The sequence below is a fragment of the Rhinoderma darwinii genome, chromosome 4, assembly GCF_050947455.1.
Source record: "Rhinoderma darwinii isolate aRhiDar2 chromosome 4, aRhiDar2.hap1, whole genome shotgun sequence".
NCBI classification, from domain to species: Eukaryota; Metazoa; Chordata; class Amphibia; order Anura; family Rhinodermatidae; genus Rhinoderma; species Rhinoderma darwinii.
This window is the reverse complement of record NC_134690.1, coordinates 5,128,571-5,138,109: the sequence shown is the minus strand read 5'-3', so window position 1 is coordinate 5,138,109 and position 9,539 is coordinate 5,128,571. Positions and strand designations below refer to the sequence as shown.

Here is a 9,539-nt window from a genome sequence, read left to right as displayed (position 1 = left end):
CCACAACCCGCAAGCCATGCAGAAACGAATTGAGAAAAAGAATCCAGCCAATTAGTGCCAACAAAAAAAATTGCATGTTTCTGCCCTGTCTCGAACAGGGGACCTTTCGCATGTTAGGCGAACGTGATAACCACTACACTACAGAAACTTCCCCTTGATACAAAAACCCACCATTGCAGAAACCAAAGTTTGACAAATTGAAAGGCTTTCTTTGTGTTAAAAGGAAGACATAGTTCCATGTTTCTGCCCTGTCTCGAACAGGGGACCTTTCGCGTGTTAGGCGAACGTGATAACCACTACACTACAGAAACTTGGATATTGATTGTTCCGCAACCCACAACCCGCAAGCCATGCAGAAACGAATTGAGAAAAAGAATCCAGCCAATTAGTGCCAACAAAAAAAATTCCATGTTTCTGCCCTGTCTCGAACAGGGGACCTTTCGCGTGTAAGGCGAACGTGATAACCACTACACTACAGAAACTTGGATATTGATTGTTCCGCAACCCACAACCCGCAAGCCATGCAGAAACGAATTGAGAAAAATAATCCAGCCAATTAGTGCCAACAAAAAAAATTCCATGTTTCTGCCCTGTCTCGAACAGGGGACCTTTCGCGTGTTAGGCGAACGTGATAACCACTACACTACAGAAACTTCCCCTTGATACAAAAACCCACCATTGCAGAAACCAAAGTTTGACAAATTGAAAGGCTTTCTTTGTGTTAAAAGGAAGACATAGTTCCATGTTTCTGCCCTGTCTCGAACAGGGGACCTTTCGCGTGTTAGGCGAACGTGACAACCACTACACTACAGAAACTTGGATATTGATTGTTCCGCAACCCACAACCCGCAAGCCATGCAGAAACGAATTGAGAAAAAGAATCCAGCCAATTAGTGCCAACAAAAAAAATTCCATGTTTCTGCCCTGTCTCGAACAGGGGACCTTTCGCGTGTAAGGCGAACGTGATAACCACTACACTACAGAAACTTGGATATTGATTGTTCCGCAACCCACAACCCGCAAGCCATGCAGAAACGAATTGAGAAAAATAATCCAGCCAATTAGTGCCAACAAAAAAAATTTCATGTTTCTGCCCTGTCTCGAACAGGGGACCTTTCGCGTGTTAGGCGAACGTGATAACCACTACACTACAGAAACTTCCCCTTGATACAAAAACCCACCATTGCAGAAACCAAAGTTTGACAAATTTAAAGGCTTTCTTTGTGTTAAAAGGAACACATAGTTCCTTGTTTCTGCCCAGTTTCGAACAGGGGACCTTTCGCGTGTGAGGCGAACGTGATAACCACTACACTACAGAAACTTGGATATTGATTGTTCCGCAACCCACAACCCGCAAGCCATGCAGAAACGAATTGAGAAAAAGAATCCAGCCAATTAGTGCCAACATAAAAAATTACATGTTTCTGCCCTGTCTCGAACAGGGGACCTTTCGCGTGTAAGGCGAACGTGATAACCACTACACTACAGAAACTTGGATATTGATTGTTCCGCAACCCACAACCCGCAAGCCATGCAGAAACGAATTGAGAAAAATAATCCAGCCAATTAGTGCCAACAAAAAAAATTCCATGTTTCTGCCCTGTCTCGAACAGGGGACCTTTCGCGTGTTAGGCGAACGTGATAACCACTACACTACAGAAACTTCCCCTTGATACAAAAACCCACCATTGCAGAAACCAAAGTTTGACAAATTGAAAGGCTTTCTTTGTGTTAAAAGGAAGACATAGTTCCATGTTTCTGCCCTGTCTCGAACAGGGGACCTTTCGCGTGTTAGGCGAACGTGACAACCACTACACTACAGAAACTTGGATATTGATTGTTCCGCAACCCACCACCCGCAAGCCATGCAGAAACGAATTGAGAAAAAGAATCCAGCCAATTAGTGCCAACAAAAAAAATTCCATGTTTCTGCCCTGTCTCGAACAGGGGACCTTTCGCGTGTAAGGCGAACGTGATAACCACTACACTACAGAAACTTGGATATTGATTGTTCCGCAACCCACAACCCGCAAGCCATGCAGAAACGAATTGAGAAAAATAATCCAGCCAATTAGTGCCAACAAAAAAAATTCCATGTTTCTGCCCTGTCTCGAACAGGGGACCTTTCGCGTGTTAGGCGAACGTGATAACCACTACACTACAGAAACTTCCCCTTGATACAAAAACCCACCATTGCAGAAACCAAAGTTTGACAAATTTAAAGGCTTTCTTTGTGTTAAAAGGAACACATAGTTCCTTGTTTCTGCCCAGTTTCGAACAGGGGACCTTTCGCGTGTGAGGCGAACGTGATAACCACTACACTACAGAAACTTGGATATTGATTGTTCCGCAACCCACAACCCGCAAGCCATGCAGAAACGAATTGAGAAAAAGAATCCAGCCAATTAGTGCCAACATAAAAAATTACATGTTTCTGCCCTGTCTCGAACAGGGGACCTTTCGCGTGTAAGGCGAACGTGATAACCACTACACTACAGAAACTTGGATATTGATTGTTCCGCAACCCACAACCCGCAAGCCATGCAGAAACGAATTGAGAAAAATAATCCAGCCAATTAGTGCCAACAAAAAAAATTCCATGTTTCTGCCCTGTCTCGAACAGGGGACCTTTCGCGTGTTAGGCGAACGTGATAACCACTACACTACAGAAACTTGGATAATGATTGTTCCGCAACCCACAACCCGCAAGCCATGCAGAAACGAATTGAGAAAAAGAATCCAGCCAATTAGTGGCAACATAAAAAATTCCATGTTTCTGCCCTGTCTCGAACAGGGGACCTTTCGCGTGTAAGGCGAACGTGATAACCACTACACTACAGAAACTTGGATATTGATTGTTCAGCAACCCACAACCCGCAAGCCATGCAGAAACGAATTGAGAAAAATAATCCAGCCAATTAGTGCCAACAAAAAAAATTCCATGCTTCTGCCCTGTCTCGAACAGGGGACCTTTCGCGTGTTAGGCGAACGTGATAACCACTACACTACAGAAACTTCCCCTTGATACAAAAACCCACCATTGCAGAAACCAAAGTTTGACAAATTTAAAGGCTTTCTTTGTGTTAAAAGGAACACATAGTTCCTTGTTTCTGCCCAGTTTCGAACAGGGGACCTTTCGCGTGTGAGGCGAACGTGATAACCACTACACTACAGAAACTTGGATATTGATTGTTCCGCAACCCACAACCCGCAAGCCATGCAGAAACGAATTGAGAAAAAGAATCCAGCCAATTAGTGCCAACATAAAAAATTACATGTTTCTGCCCTGTCTCGAACAGGGGACCTTTCGCGTGTAAGGCGAACGTGATAACCACTACACTACAGAAACTTGGATATTGATTGTTCCGCAACCCACAACCCGCAAGCCATGCAGAAACGAATTGAGATAAATAATCCAGCCAATTAGTGCCAACAAAAAAAATTCCATGTTTCTGCCCTGTCTCGAACAGGGGACCTTTCGCGTGTTAGGCGAACGTGATAACCACTACACTACAGAAACTTGGATAATGATTGTTCCGCAACCCACAACCCGCAAGCCATGCAGAAACGAATTGAGAAAAAGAATCCAGCCAATTAGTGGCAACATAAAAAATTCCATGTTTCTGCCCTGTCTCGAACAGGGGACCTTTCGCGTGTAAGGCGAACGTGATAACCACTACACTACAGAAACTTGGATATTGATTGTTCAGCAACCCACAACCCGCAAGCCATGCAGAAACGAATTGAGAAAAATAATCCAGCCAATTAGTGCCAACAAAAAAAATTCCATGCTTCTGCCCTGTCTCGAACAGGGGACCTTTCGCGTGTTAGGCGAACGTGATAACCACTACACTACAGAAACTTCCCCTTGATACAAAAACCCACCATTGCAGAAACCAAAGTTTGACAAATTTAAAGGCTTTCTTTGTGTTAAAAGGAACACATAGTTCCTTGTTTCTGCCCAGTTTCGAACAGGGGACCTTTCGCGTGTTAGGCGAACGTGATAACCACTACACTACAGAAACTTGGATATTGATTGTTCCGCAACCCACAACCCGCAAGCCATGCAGAAACGAATTGAGAAAAAGAATCCAGCCAATTAGTGCCAACAAAAAAAATTCCATGTTTCTGCCCTGTCTCGAACAGGGGACCTTTCGCGTGTAAGGCGAACGTGATAACCACTACACTACAGAAACTTGGATATTGATTGTTCCGCAACCCACAACCCGCAAGCCATGCAGAAACGAATTGAGAAAAATAATCCAGCCAATTAGTGCCAACAAAAAAAATTCCATGTTTCTGCCCTGTCTCGAACAGGGGACCTTTCGCGTGTTAGGCGAACGTGATAACCACTACACTACAGAAACTTCCCCTTGATACAAAAACCCACCATTGCAGAAACCAAAGTTTGACAAATTTAAAGGCTTTCTTTGTGTTAAAAGGAACACATAGTTCCTTGTTTCTGCCCAGTTTCGAACAGGGGACCTTTCGCGTGTTAGGCGAACGTGATAACCACTACACTACAGAAACTTGGATATTGATTGTTCCGCAACCCACAACCCGCAAGCCATGCAGAAACGAATTGAGAAAAAGAATCCAGCCAATTAGTGCCAACAAAAAAAATTCCATGTTTCTGCCCTGTCTCGAACAGGGGACCTTTCGCGTGTAAGGCGAACGTGATAACCATTACACTACAGAAACTTGGATATTGATTGTTCCACAACCCACAACCCGCAAGCCATGCAGAAACGAATTGAGAAAAATAATCCAGCCAATTAGTGCCAACAAAAAAAATTCCATGTTTCTGCCCTGTCTCGAACAGGGGACCTTTCGCGTGTTAGGCGAACGTGATAACCACTACACTACAGAAACTTCCCCTTGATACAAAAACCCACCATTGCAGAAACCAAAGTTTGACAAATTTAAAGGCTTTCTTTGTGTTAAAAGGAACACATAGTTCCTTGTTTCTGCCCAGTTTCGAACAGGGGACCTTTCGCGTGTGAGGCGAACGTGATAACCACTACACTACAGAAACTTGGATATTGATTGTTCCGCAACCCACAACCCGCAAGCCATGCAGAAACGAATTGAGAAAAATAATCCAGCCAATTAGTGCCAACAAAAAAAATTCCATGTTTCTGCCCTGTCTCGAACAGGGGCCCTGTCTCGAACAGGGGACCTTTCGCGTGTTAGGCGAACGTGATAACCACTACACTACAGAAACTTCCCCTTGATACAAAAACCCACCATTGCAGAAACCAAAGTTTGACAAATTTAAAGGCTTTCTTTGTGTTAAAAGGAACACATAGTTCCTTGTTTCTGCCCAGTTTCGAACAGGGGACCTTTCGCGTGTGAGGCGAACGTGATAACCACTACACTACAGAAACTTGGATATTGATTGTTCCGCAACCCACAACCCGCAAGCCATGCAGAAACGAATTGAGAAAAAGAATCCAGCCAATTAGTGCCAACAAAAAAAATTCCATGTTTCTGCCCTGTCTCGAACAGGGGACCTTTCGCGTGTAAGGCGAACTTGATAACCACTACACTACAGAAACTTGGATATTGATTGTTCTGCAACCCACAACCCGCAAGCCATGCAGAAACGAATTGAGAAAAATAATCCAGCCAATTAGTGCCAACAAAAAAAATTGCATGTTTCTGCCCTGTCTCGAACAGGGGACCTTTCGCGTGTTAGGCGAACGTGATAACCACTACACTACAGAAACTCCCCCTTGATACAAAAACCCACCATTGCAGAAACCAAAGTTTGACAAATTTAAAGGCTTTCTTTGTGTTAAAAGGAACACATAGTTCCTTGTTTCTGCCCAGTTTCGAACAGGGGACCTTTCGCGTGTGAGGCGAACGTGATAACCACTACACTACAGAAACTTGGATATTGATTGTTCCGCAACCCACAACCCGCAAGCCATGCAGAAACGAATTGAGAAAAATAATCCAGCCAATTAGTGCCAACAAAAAAAATTCCATGTTTCTGCCCTGTCTCGAACAGGGGACCTTTCGCGTGTTAGGCGAACGTGATAACCACTACACTACAGAAACTTCCCCTTGATACAAAAACCCACCATTGCAGAAACCAAAGTTTGACAAATTTAAAGGCTTTCTTTGTGTTAAAAGGAACACATAGTTCCTTGTTTCTGCCCAGTTTCGAACAGGGGACCTTTCGCGTGTTAGGCGAACGTGATAACCACTACACTACAGAAACTTGGATATTGATTGTTCCGCAACCCACAACCCGCAAGCCATGCAGAAACGAATTGAGAAAAAGAATCCAGCCAATTAGTGCCAACAAAAAAAATTCCATGTTTCTGCCCTGTCTCGAACAGGGGACCTTTCGCGTGTAAGGCGAACGTGATAACCATTACACTACAGAAACTTGGATATTGATTGTTCCACAACCCACAACCCGCAAGCCATGCAGAAACGAATTGAGAAAAATAATCCAGCCAATTAGTGCCAACAAAAAAAATTCCATGTTTCTGCCCTGTCTCGAACAGGGGACCTTTCGCGTGTTAGGCGAACGTGATAACCACTACACTACAGAAACTTCCCCTTGATACAAAAACCCACCATTGCAGAAACCAAAGTTTGACAAATTTAAAGGCTTTCTTTGTGTTAAAAGGAACACATAGTTCCTTGTTTCTGCCCAGTTTCGAACAGGGGACCTTTCGCGTGTGAGGCGAACGTGATAACCACTACACTACAGAAACTTGGATATTGATTGTTCCGCAACCCACAACCCGCAAGCCATGCAGAAACGAATTGAGAAAAATAATCCAGCCAATTAGTGCCAACAAAAAAAATTCCATGTTTCTGCCCTGTCTCGAACAGGGGCCCTGTCTCGAACAGGGGACCTTTCGCGTGTTAGGCGAACGTGATAACCACTACACTACAGAAACTTCCCCTTGATACAAAAACCCACCATTGCAGAAACCAAAGTTTGACAAATTTAAAGGCTTTCTTTGTGTTAAAAGGAACACATAGTTCCTTGTTTCTGCCCAGTTTCGAACAGGGGACCTTTCGCGTGTGAGGCGAACGTGATAACCACTACACTACAGAAACTTGGATATTGATTGTTCCGCAACCCACAACCCGCAAGCCATGCAGAAACGAATTGAGAAAAAGAATCCAGCCAATTAGTGCCAACAAAAAAAATTCCATGTTTCTGCCCTGTCTCGAACAGGGGACCTTTCGCGTGTAAGGCGAACTTGATAACCACTACACTACAGAAACTTGGATATTGATTGTTCTGCAACCCACAACCCGCAAGCCATGCAGAAACGAATTGAGAAAAATAATCCAGCCAATTAGTGCCAACAAAAAAAATTGCATGTTTCTGCCCTGTCTCGAACAGGGGACCTTTCGCGTGTTAGGCGAACGTGATAACCACTACACTACAGAAACTCCCCCTTGATACAAAAACCCACCATTGCAGAAACCAAAGTTTGACAAATTTAAAGGCTTTCTTTGTGTTAAAAGGAACACATAGTTCCTTGTTTCTGCCCAGTTTCGAACAGGGGACCTTTCGCGTGTGAGGCGAACGTGATAACCACTACACTACAGAAACTTGGATATTGATTGTTCCGCAACCCACAACCCGCAAGCCATGCAGAAACGAATTGAGAAAAATAATCCAGCCAATTAGTGCCAACAAAAAAAATTCCATGTTTCTGCCCTGTCTCGAACAGGGGACCTTTCGCGTGTTAGGCGAACGTGATAACCACTACACTACGGAAACTTCCCCTTGATACAAAAACCCACCATTGCAGAAACCAAAGTTTGACAAATTTAAAGGCTTTCTTTGTGTTAAAAGGAAGACATAGTTCCTTGTTTCTGCCCTGTCTCGAACAGGGGACCTTTCGCGTGTTAGGCGAACGTGATAACCACTACACTACAGAAACTTGGATATTGATTGTTCCGCAACCCACAACCCGCAAGCCATGCAGAAACGAATTGAGAAAAAGAATCCAGCCAATTAGTGGCAACATAAAAAATTCCATGTTTCTGCCCTGTCTCGAACAGGGGACCTTTCGCGTGTTAGGCGAACGTGATAACCACTACACTACAGAAACTTCCCCTTGATACAAAAACCCACCATTGCAGAAACCAAAGTTTGACAAATTTAAAGGCTTTCTTTGTGTTAAAAGGAACACATAGTTCCTTGTTTCTGCCCAGTTTCGAACAGGGGACCTTTCGCGTGTTAGGCGAACGTGATAACCACTACACTACAGAAACTTGGATATTGATTGTTCCGCAACCCACAACCCGCAAGCCATGCAGAAACGAATTGAGAAAAAGAATCCAGCCAATTAGTGCCAACAAAAAAAATTCCATGTTTCTGCCCTGTCTCGAACAGGGGACCTTTCGCGTGTAAGGCGAACGTGATAACCATTACACTACAGAAACTTGGATATTGATTGTTCCACAACCCACAACCCGCAAGCCATGCAGAAACGAATTGAGAAAAATAATCCAGCCAATTAGTGCCAACAAAAAAAATTCCATGTTTCTGCCCTGTCTCGAACAGGGGACCTTTCGCGTGTTAGGCGAACGTGATAACCACTACACTACAGAAACTTCCCCTTGATACAAAAACCCACCATTGCAGAAACCAAAGTTTGACAAATTTAAAGGCTTTCTTTGTGTTAAAAGGAACACATAGTTCCTTGTTTCTGCCCAGTTTCGAACAGGGGACCTTTCGCGTGTGAGGCGAACGTGATAACCACTACACTACAGAAACTTGGATATTGATTGTTCCGCAACCCACAACCCGCAAGCCATGCAGAAACGAATTGAGAAAAATAATCCAGCCAATTAGTGCCAACAAAAAAAATTCCATGTTTCTGCCCTGTCTCGAACAGGGGCCCTGTCTCGAACAGGGGACCTTTCGCGTGTTAGGCGAACGTGATAACCACTACACTACAGAAACTTCCCCTTGATACAAAAACCCACCATTGCAGAAACCAAAGTTTGACAAATTTAAAGGCTTTCTTTGTGTTAAAAGGAACACATAGTTCCTTGTTTCTGCCCAGTTTCGAACAGGGGACCTTTCGCGTGTGAGGCGAACGTGATAACCACTACACTACAGAAACTTGGATATTGATTGTTCCGCAACCCACAACCCGCAAGCCATGCAGAAACGAATTGAGAAAAAGAATCCAGCCAATTAGTGCCAACAAAAAAAATTCCATGTTTCTGCCCTGTCTCGAACAGGGGACCTTTCGCGTGTAAGGCGAACTTGATAACCACTACACTACAGAAACTTGGATATTGATTGTTCTGCAACCCACAACCCGCAAGCCATGCAGAAACGAATTGAGAAAAATAATCCAGCCAATTAGTGCCAACAAAAAAAATTGCATGTTTCTGCCCTGTCTCGAACAGGGGACCTTTCGCGTGTTAGGCGAACGTGATAACCACTACACTACAGAAACTCCCCCTTGATACAAAAACCCACCATTGCAGAAACCAAAGTTTGACAAATTTAAAGGCTTTCTTTGTGTTAAAAGGAACACATA

General features: G+C 43.9%; 43 non-coding genes across 43 annotated transcripts; all 43 read right to left on the bottom strand.

The window, feature by feature from the left end:
• Positions 1-238: 238 nt before the first annotated feature.
• TRNAV-AAC (transfer RNA valine (anticodon AAC)) lies at positions 239-311 on the bottom strand. The gene has a single exon. It is a non-coding gene; the product is annotated as a tRNA-Val (tRNA).
• Positions 312-409: 98 nt separating this feature from the next.
• TRNAV-UAC (transfer RNA valine (anticodon UAC)) lies at positions 410-482 on the bottom strand. The gene has a single exon. It is a non-coding gene; the product is annotated as a tRNA-Val (tRNA).
• A 98-nt stretch (positions 483-580) lies between these two features.
• TRNAV-AAC (transfer RNA valine (anticodon AAC)) lies at positions 581-653 on the bottom strand. Its single transcript has one exon. It is a non-coding gene; the product is annotated as a tRNA-Val (tRNA).
• A 261-nt stretch (positions 654-914) lies between these two features.
• Positions 915-987, bottom strand: TRNAV-UAC (transfer RNA valine (anticodon UAC)). The gene has a single exon. It is a non-coding gene; the product is annotated as a tRNA-Val (tRNA).
• A 98-nt stretch (positions 988-1,085) lies between these two features.
• TRNAV-AAC (transfer RNA valine (anticodon AAC)) lies at positions 1,086-1,158 on the bottom strand. The gene has a single exon. It is a non-coding gene; the product is annotated as a tRNA-Val (tRNA).
• Positions 1,159-1,248: 90 nt separating this feature from the next.
• On the bottom strand, positions 1,249-1,321 carry TRNAV-CAC (transfer RNA valine (anticodon CAC)). Its single transcript has one exon. It is a non-coding gene; the product is annotated as a tRNA-Val (tRNA).
• A 98-nt stretch (positions 1,322-1,419) lies between these two features.
• On the bottom strand, positions 1,420-1,492 carry TRNAV-UAC (transfer RNA valine (anticodon UAC)). The gene has a single exon. It is a non-coding gene; the product is annotated as a tRNA-Val (tRNA).
• Positions 1,493-1,590: 98 nt separating this feature from the next.
• On the bottom strand, positions 1,591-1,663 carry TRNAV-AAC (transfer RNA valine (anticodon AAC)). Its single transcript has one exon. It is a non-coding gene; the product is annotated as a tRNA-Val (tRNA).
• Positions 1,664-1,924: 261 nt separating this feature from the next.
• On the bottom strand, positions 1,925-1,997 carry TRNAV-UAC (transfer RNA valine (anticodon UAC)). Its single transcript has one exon. It is a non-coding gene; the product is annotated as a tRNA-Val (tRNA).
• Positions 1,998-2,095: 98 nt separating this feature from the next.
• On the bottom strand, positions 2,096-2,168 carry TRNAV-AAC (transfer RNA valine (anticodon AAC)). The gene has a single exon. It is a non-coding gene; the product is annotated as a tRNA-Val (tRNA).
• A 90-nt stretch (positions 2,169-2,258) lies between these two features.
• TRNAV-CAC (transfer RNA valine (anticodon CAC)) lies at positions 2,259-2,331 on the bottom strand. The gene has a single exon. It is a non-coding gene; the product is annotated as a tRNA-Val (tRNA).
• A 98-nt stretch (positions 2,332-2,429) lies between these two features.
• Positions 2,430-2,502, bottom strand: TRNAV-UAC (transfer RNA valine (anticodon UAC)). Its single transcript has one exon. It is a non-coding gene; the product is annotated as a tRNA-Val (tRNA).
• Positions 2,503-2,600: 98 nt separating this feature from the next.
• TRNAV-AAC (transfer RNA valine (anticodon AAC)) lies at positions 2,601-2,673 on the bottom strand. Its single transcript has one exon. It is a non-coding gene; the product is annotated as a tRNA-Val (tRNA).
• A 98-nt stretch (positions 2,674-2,771) lies between these two features.
• On the bottom strand, positions 2,772-2,844 carry TRNAV-UAC (transfer RNA valine (anticodon UAC)). The gene has a single exon. It is a non-coding gene; the product is annotated as a tRNA-Val (tRNA).
• Positions 2,845-3,105: 261 nt separating this feature from the next.
• Positions 3,106-3,178, bottom strand: TRNAV-CAC (transfer RNA valine (anticodon CAC)). The gene has a single exon. It is a non-coding gene; the product is annotated as a tRNA-Val (tRNA).
• A 98-nt stretch (positions 3,179-3,276) lies between these two features.
• On the bottom strand, positions 3,277-3,349 carry TRNAV-UAC (transfer RNA valine (anticodon UAC)). The gene has a single exon. It is a non-coding gene; the product is annotated as a tRNA-Val (tRNA).
• Positions 3,350-3,447: 98 nt separating this feature from the next.
• TRNAV-AAC (transfer RNA valine (anticodon AAC)) lies at positions 3,448-3,520 on the bottom strand. The gene has a single exon. It is a non-coding gene; the product is annotated as a tRNA-Val (tRNA).
• Positions 3,521-3,618: 98 nt separating this feature from the next.
• Positions 3,619-3,691, bottom strand: TRNAV-UAC (transfer RNA valine (anticodon UAC)). The gene has a single exon. It is a non-coding gene; the product is annotated as a tRNA-Val (tRNA).
• A 432-nt stretch (positions 3,692-4,123) lies between these two features.
• On the bottom strand, positions 4,124-4,196 carry TRNAV-UAC (transfer RNA valine (anticodon UAC)). The gene has a single exon. It is a non-coding gene; the product is annotated as a tRNA-Val (tRNA).
• A 98-nt stretch (positions 4,197-4,294) lies between these two features.
• TRNAV-AAC (transfer RNA valine (anticodon AAC)) lies at positions 4,295-4,367 on the bottom strand. Its single transcript has one exon. It is a non-coding gene; the product is annotated as a tRNA-Val (tRNA).
• Positions 4,368-4,628: 261 nt separating this feature from the next.
• Positions 4,629-4,701, bottom strand: TRNAV-UAC (transfer RNA valine (anticodon UAC)). The gene has a single exon. It is a non-coding gene; the product is annotated as a tRNA-Val (tRNA).
• Positions 4,702-4,799: 98 nt separating this feature from the next.
• TRNAV-AAC (transfer RNA valine (anticodon AAC)) lies at positions 4,800-4,872 on the bottom strand. Its single transcript has one exon. It is a non-coding gene; the product is annotated as a tRNA-Val (tRNA).
• A 90-nt stretch (positions 4,873-4,962) lies between these two features.
• On the bottom strand, positions 4,963-5,035 carry TRNAV-CAC (transfer RNA valine (anticodon CAC)). Its single transcript has one exon. It is a non-coding gene; the product is annotated as a tRNA-Val (tRNA).
• Positions 5,036-5,314: 279 nt separating this feature from the next.
• On the bottom strand, positions 5,315-5,387 carry TRNAV-CAC (transfer RNA valine (anticodon CAC)). The gene has a single exon. It is a non-coding gene; the product is annotated as a tRNA-Val (tRNA).
• A 98-nt stretch (positions 5,388-5,485) lies between these two features.
• Positions 5,486-5,558, bottom strand: TRNAV-UAC (transfer RNA valine (anticodon UAC)). Its single transcript has one exon. It is a non-coding gene; the product is annotated as a tRNA-Val (tRNA).
• A 98-nt stretch (positions 5,559-5,656) lies between these two features.
• Positions 5,657-5,729, bottom strand: TRNAV-AAC (transfer RNA valine (anticodon AAC)). The gene has a single exon. It is a non-coding gene; the product is annotated as a tRNA-Val (tRNA).
• Positions 5,730-5,819: 90 nt separating this feature from the next.
• TRNAV-CAC (transfer RNA valine (anticodon CAC)) lies at positions 5,820-5,892 on the bottom strand. Its single transcript has one exon. It is a non-coding gene; the product is annotated as a tRNA-Val (tRNA).
• Positions 5,893-5,990: 98 nt separating this feature from the next.
• Positions 5,991-6,063, bottom strand: TRNAV-AAC (transfer RNA valine (anticodon AAC)). Its single transcript has one exon. It is a non-coding gene; the product is annotated as a tRNA-Val (tRNA).
• Positions 6,064-6,324: 261 nt separating this feature from the next.
• On the bottom strand, positions 6,325-6,397 carry TRNAV-UAC (transfer RNA valine (anticodon UAC)). Its single transcript has one exon. It is a non-coding gene; the product is annotated as a tRNA-Val (tRNA).
• Positions 6,398-6,495: 98 nt separating this feature from the next.
• Positions 6,496-6,568, bottom strand: TRNAV-AAC (transfer RNA valine (anticodon AAC)). Its single transcript has one exon. It is a non-coding gene; the product is annotated as a tRNA-Val (tRNA).
• Positions 6,569-6,658: 90 nt separating this feature from the next.
• TRNAV-CAC (transfer RNA valine (anticodon CAC)) lies at positions 6,659-6,731 on the bottom strand. Its single transcript has one exon. It is a non-coding gene; the product is annotated as a tRNA-Val (tRNA).
• Positions 6,732-7,010: 279 nt separating this feature from the next.
• On the bottom strand, positions 7,011-7,083 carry TRNAV-CAC (transfer RNA valine (anticodon CAC)). The gene has a single exon. It is a non-coding gene; the product is annotated as a tRNA-Val (tRNA).
• A 98-nt stretch (positions 7,084-7,181) lies between these two features.
• Positions 7,182-7,254, bottom strand: TRNAV-UAC (transfer RNA valine (anticodon UAC)). Its single transcript has one exon. It is a non-coding gene; the product is annotated as a tRNA-Val (tRNA).
• Positions 7,255-7,352: 98 nt separating this feature from the next.
• Positions 7,353-7,425, bottom strand: TRNAV-AAC (transfer RNA valine (anticodon AAC)). The gene has a single exon. It is a non-coding gene; the product is annotated as a tRNA-Val (tRNA).
• Positions 7,426-7,515: 90 nt separating this feature from the next.
• On the bottom strand, positions 7,516-7,588 carry TRNAV-CAC (transfer RNA valine (anticodon CAC)). The gene has a single exon. It is a non-coding gene; the product is annotated as a tRNA-Val (tRNA).
• Positions 7,589-7,849: 261 nt separating this feature from the next.
• TRNAV-AAC (transfer RNA valine (anticodon AAC)) lies at positions 7,850-7,922 on the bottom strand. Its single transcript has one exon. It is a non-coding gene; the product is annotated as a tRNA-Val (tRNA).
• Positions 7,923-8,020: 98 nt separating this feature from the next.
• On the bottom strand, positions 8,021-8,093 carry TRNAV-AAC (transfer RNA valine (anticodon AAC)). Its single transcript has one exon. It is a non-coding gene; the product is annotated as a tRNA-Val (tRNA).
• A 261-nt stretch (positions 8,094-8,354) lies between these two features.
• Positions 8,355-8,427, bottom strand: TRNAV-UAC (transfer RNA valine (anticodon UAC)). Its single transcript has one exon. It is a non-coding gene; the product is annotated as a tRNA-Val (tRNA).
• Positions 8,428-8,525: 98 nt separating this feature from the next.
• Positions 8,526-8,598, bottom strand: TRNAV-AAC (transfer RNA valine (anticodon AAC)). The gene has a single exon. It is a non-coding gene; the product is annotated as a tRNA-Val (tRNA).
• A 90-nt stretch (positions 8,599-8,688) lies between these two features.
• TRNAV-CAC (transfer RNA valine (anticodon CAC)) lies at positions 8,689-8,761 on the bottom strand. The gene has a single exon. It is a non-coding gene; the product is annotated as a tRNA-Val (tRNA).
• Positions 8,762-9,040: 279 nt separating this feature from the next.
• On the bottom strand, positions 9,041-9,113 carry TRNAV-CAC (transfer RNA valine (anticodon CAC)). Its single transcript has one exon. It is a non-coding gene; the product is annotated as a tRNA-Val (tRNA).
• Positions 9,114-9,211: 98 nt separating this feature from the next.
• TRNAV-UAC (transfer RNA valine (anticodon UAC)) lies at positions 9,212-9,284 on the bottom strand. Its single transcript has one exon. It is a non-coding gene; the product is annotated as a tRNA-Val (tRNA).
• Positions 9,285-9,382: 98 nt separating this feature from the next.
• TRNAV-AAC (transfer RNA valine (anticodon AAC)) lies at positions 9,383-9,455 on the bottom strand. Its single transcript has one exon. It is a non-coding gene; the product is annotated as a tRNA-Val (tRNA).
• Positions 9,456-9,539: the final 84 nt, after the last annotated feature.